Raw genomic sequence first — 5,883 nt, forward strand, 5'->3', positions numbered from 1 at the left:
GTCTACACTCAAGTCATTATAGATGATGTTATCATCTTATCTGATTGCCTGCAATGGTTTTCCCAGAATTTCCCATCCTTTTAAATAATCCTTTCCTTTTATTTCCCAGCTATAAACATCACAGCTTCTGACATGCACGGCCTTTTGTTACAATCATCTCCAAGCCTGAACCATTTTTAGCTCGAACACCCTCCCATTCCCAAATTATTTCTCCCCTTCACTTTACAAGATAGTCCAGAGCTGCCGTCCCTTCACCTGCCTACACATTCACAGTGTCCCTTTATCTCTCTCTTCCTCTGTGTCCTTTTCTCTGCTATGTTCATTATCACCTCGAGGTCATCAAACATCTTTGACTCTGTCAGTCTCACCGACTCAAAAGCAGCAGCGTTACATCTCATAAATCTGTCACTTCCAGTCCAGCTGGGGAAGAGAGATAAATTAGGGAAACCGCGGAGCTCGTCATTATTACCGGTAAGTGCATGCAGAATGCACAGTTGAGCAGGTGATGAGGAGGAGGATGTCAGGTATGGACAGGGCTTAATGCAGGTTAATCCGAGAAAAATAAATCACAGATGTCTGATAGTAACCATTTGTGTTTAGCTTGCAATTTGTTGCATGGAGAACAAACATCATTAGAGGAAGGATGTTAAGGCTAGACAGTTGAAGGAACCTAAGACAAAGCATAGGAAAACAAGCTAAACTATCTTTGTGGACCAAAATATGCTTTGACTCTACATGAAATGAACACAATTTGGATTAGCTTTAGTTATATTTGAATATATCATCGTTATTCTGAGGATAACAGGGATGGTTTCCTTTGTAATTTTAGACTATTAAACTCTGAAAAAAGAATTGATTGGTGGATTGTGAATGGTAGGCCACTCTGGACATTAAGTGGATTTGTGGGACTGAAAACTGGTCCTACTGACCAACAACCTCTTCTACTCTGCTCCCTTCCTCTGTCAGCTACACACACTGACACAAAATTTCCCTTCCCACCATTTGCTAAATCATTCATGGATTCTATATGTGTGCAGAGTGACTGTGAGTCATTTGTCACATGTATGAAAAAGCTAATTGTCATTTTTTCCATGTGGTGGCATCTTGGCACCAGTTCTGTGTGTGCTTTGCCATGTCCAAGCCCAAATAGGTGCCATGAATAAAACATTGAATCCATTAAAAAATTAATTGCTTTTTTACCTTGGGCATAATTACGGTAAAATTTCTATCACTCGTTGAATTCTGGTGTTGCCACATCGCTGCAATCATCAAAAAACATTCTTTCCAAGTTCCCATTAGGAAATGGAGGCATTGTGGGCCAACAGCAGCTGTACTTAAATTATGCAAATATTTGAATGTGTTGTATCTGCAGATAGATGGATGTGTGTGAACGTCTCTGTGAGTGTGTTGCTGATAACACTGTCTCCATGCAACTCAGAAGACATCAAATGCAAACAAGAGAGGGAGAGTTTTGGCAAATATCAATCAGGCATGCACGCTGATACCTATCCAGATGGACCACTGAATCACTGCAGTAGTCAACAATGCAGCCATGATTCATAATAAGCAAATTTGACTGGATGCACAAATTATTGGTGTAGTGCTTAGCTGCTCTGGTAATATCTGTTTCCTTCTACAAAGCTCTCTTTTACTTCCTGTTGCAGAATAAAGGCAAGCCAAAGTGTAGAAATATGTAGGAAGTATGCAGACAGATTGATCATGTCAAGTTTATAACAAAATATCATCCAGATGAGGAATGAAGTGGGAAATACAGCAGAATAAAGGCTCATTTATCATCAGCATTGTTTACAGGAAATAGAATCAGCACAGTGAAGGCAGCCGATGTAAAATGTTCATGCTTAACAGAAACAACTTCAACGTGGTTCCACCTTATACTGGAATTAGATAAAAACATCTGCTCCAAGAAAAAGAACTCTTTATGTCTGAATACAGAGAATAAAGCAGGGAAAAAAGGAAAAGGAAATGTTGCCACAAGTTTCTTTCTTGGGAAGTAAAAACATGTTTGTTGAAAACTTTGCATTATCTTCAGAATGAGTCTGCGTTTGGCTGCCACTGAACCAAAGTAAAGACGAAAAAATCTATTTTGCAAAGTGATCCTGTTTTGATGTTTTTTCTTTCATCTTCTTGAAATTGTTACATTTCCTGAATTGTTGCGCCGTTCCTCGTATAAGCTAAGCTTTATCTACCGTACTCGTCACAAAATGAGTTGGAACATCAATGAAGCTGCATTTCTGTCCCTTCGATGCTTTTTTAACTGTTTTAATCTTTTCAGTCTGAGACCTTTCACATCCTTTATCTGACCAGTCTCGCTGGTCTCTGTACTAATTAAGCCAAAGAGGTCTCTGCCGGGTGTGTGTGTGTGTGTGTGTGTGTGTGTGTGTGTGTGTGTGTGTGTGTGTGTGTGCGTGCGTGTGTTCAGAAGGGATAATAAATTACAACAGTGGAGCAGCTGGGGGCCTGTGAAGTGAGCTCCGATTTAACTCATATCAGGAGGATTTAATCCTCCATATTTATGGAAAATATGATGCCATGATATTGTGTAGCTGTGCTTAATGATTTCATTTAGCACCTGGAGGAGGAATCTTTTAGTATTTAAAGTACTGAAATCATGATTCCTCTCTGTAGATAAATTGAATCATCTGTTGAGAATCTAATTTTGTTAATGCAAACATCTGAACATCTTTGACTGATTCCCCCTATAAAAGGAAATCGGTAATGTTTGAAATTGTTGTTGCCATGGCAATTTCATATCTGGGCTATTTGTTTGTTCCACCACTGTTGGTGACTTTAAGGATGCAGATCCCGTGAGTTTTGTATCAAAATCAAAATCAAATCAATCTTTATTTATATAGTGTCTTATACAATCAAAATTGTTTCAAGGCGCTTTCGAGAATCCCAGGGCCTAACCCCAGACAAGCAACAGTGGCAAGGAAAAACTCCCCTTTAACAGGAAGAAACCTTGAGCAGGACGAGGCTCATGTAGGGGAACCCTCCTGCTGATGGCCGGCTGGGTAAAGAGAGAGGAGAGGAGAGGAGAGGAGAGGAGAGGAGAGGAGAGGAGAGGAGAGGAGAGGAGAGGAGATGAGAGGAGAGGAGAGGAGAGGAGAGGAGAGGAGAGGAGAGGAGAGGCACAGAGCACAGAAACACACACAAAAATACACTATACAACGGGTCAGCGGGGCCGGAGGTCATCATGCAGCTACGAAGGCGGCGATACCTGTAAATGAATACAGAGGGGCGGGGGGGGGGGGCAGAAAAACTACACAGGAATCAGCATAACTAGTCTGCTTGAGGAGAAGGAGGAGGGGAGAGGAGAGGAGAGGAGAGGAGGAGAGGAGAGGAGAGGAGAGGAGAGGAGAGGAGAGGAGAGGAGAGGAGGGAGAGGAGAGGAGAGGAGAGGAGAGGAGAGGAGAGGAGAGGAGAGGAGGAGAGGAGAGGAAACCATGACCCAGTGGGGTGACAGAGGCAGAGGTGTCAGGTGATCATGTTTCCGGACCCCGGCAGCCTTGGCCTATAACAGCATAACTAAGATGTGACCTAACGATTAGACGACCCCCTAAGTATGATAATCTGTCTGTCTATGATAGTAACTGGAACTACAGAATTAGTAACAATAAGCTTTTTCAAAGAGGTAGGTTTTAAGTTTGATCTTAAAAGTAGCGATGGAGTCAGCCTCCCGTACCTGGACAGGGAGCTGGTTCCATAGCAGTGGGGCCTGGTAGCTAAATGCCCGGCCCCCCATTCTACTCCTAGAAACTCTGGGAACCACAAGTAGACCAGCATTCTGAGAGCGGAGCGGTCTATTGGGCTGATAAGGTATCACAAGCTCCTCCAGGTAGGATGGAGCTAGGCCTCTGAGGGCCTTGTAGGTCAAAAGAAGGGTTTTAAAAATTATTCTAAATTTAACGGGCAGCCACTGAAGCGAAGCCATTACAGGAGTTATGTGATCTCTTTTGTCAATACCTGTCAGAACTCTGGCTGCAGTATTTTCGATCAACTGGAGGCTTCTTAAAGAGTTGTTTGGACACCCTGATAATAAAGAATTACAATAGTCCAGCCTGGAAGTAACAAAAGCATGAATTAACTTTTCAGCATCATGCTGCGTCAGTAGCTTCCTCATCTTTGTGATGTTCCTCAGGTGAAAAAAGGCACTTCTAGAGACTAATTTAATGTGTGTGTTGAAGGACAGATTTTGATCAAAAGTTACTCCTAGATTCCTCACAGAGAGACTAGATGTTAATGAGATACCATCTAGAGCAGGGGTGGGGAACCTTTTTCATATCGAGGGCCATTTCAATTTTTATAAAGTCCTCCGAGGGCCATACTATTATGAACACATGCCTAGGGATGCAAAAAAAAAGACAAAAAAAAGTCTATAACCACTGTGTTACTAAGTCTCATGATTGCTGCATTTGAATTTGAATTATTTATTTAACACACATGCATATAAAATCACCAAAAAAAATACAATAAAATGACAAACAAGTAAAATATGTTTTCATGATCATACAAAACAATAAAAAAGAGGTGCAGAGTTGAGGCAAGAGACCCGTAAGGGCCTGTTCGAGGCCTCTACTCACAAAAACTGCAATACAACAAGATAATCAAGAAAATAAATGAAAAGAAAGAAAGATAAAGACAATAATAATAACAACTAGAAAGCACTCGGAGAGCGCAGACCTCCGCCAAGCGCAACAATTCCTGGCATATTGTGATTTCCACCATAAATATTAGTCCCACATACTTTGACTACATATGTAGATTCCTTGACCATAAAAACATACCGTTAGCCACTGGAATCATAACAATATATGTCTTAGTTCAATAGAAAAAAAATTCACGCTTTGAAACAATTTTACTTTGTACGGCGCGAGCGCCTCAGCCGCGGCTACGAGGCACGTTCACGAACTCTCCTTCGGCGTGAAGTTTCAGCTTCGTGGCTATTAATTCACTCACCACAAAACTTGCACGCGTAATATTCTCTCTGTCGGTACATGGTCGTGTGAAAGCTGCTTGTTGAGCCTCCAAACTCCGACGAAGAGCGTTCATTTTATCGAAACTCATCTGTCCTTTCAACTCGTCGAGTTTAGCGTGTTTCGCTATGCATTTTTCGTCCGTGTCAATCAGTCCAGCCCACTACGTACATCACATGCTGTGTTCACTGACCCTGACATTGACTCGGACGTAACATAACCGTCCATTTTATCTCAGAAAACGGGAAAATATTTCCTCTTGTTACGAAAGAAATTTCAGGATATGAAAGGCTAAAATACACTACCGCTGCTACTCGCAGCTCGCGGAGTTTAGCGAACGGTCCCACTGTATAAGTGCACATATAAAATATAAAAATCTTATTGCGTTGCGGGCCGGTAGAAACGGTCTCGTAGGCCGTATACGGCCCGGAGGCCTGGTTAGCTTTCTCTCTGATAGCTAGAACTTTATCAGTGAAGAAGCTCATGAAGTCTTCACCACTAAGGGAAGAAGGGATACGTGGATCTTAAACACTGTGACTCTTAGTTAATTTGCCCACAGTGCTGAAAAGAAACCTGGGGTTGCTCTTTCCTCAATTAAAGAAGAAAAATAAGCTGTTCTAGCCTTGCGAAGGGCCTTTTTGCAAACTAATAGACAGTCTTTCCAGGCTACATGATAGCTGTCTATTTTACAAGAATGCCACTTCCTTTCCAGTCTTCGCACTTTCTGCTTGAGGGTCCTGATATGTGAATTATACCAGGGGGCACACCTCCTCTGATTTACTATTTTCTTTTTCAGGGGGGCAACAGAATCAAGCGTGATTCTCAGTGAGGTTGCTGCACCTTCAGCAATAGAGTCAACCTCAGCAGGACTAAGATTATAATGATTGAT

Source organism: Takifugu flavidus, chromosome 14, assembly GCF_003711565.1.
Source record: "Takifugu flavidus isolate HTHZ2018 chromosome 14, ASM371156v2, whole genome shotgun sequence".
Lineage (NCBI taxonomy): Eukaryota > Metazoa > Chordata > Actinopteri > Tetraodontiformes > Tetraodontidae > Takifugu > Takifugu flavidus.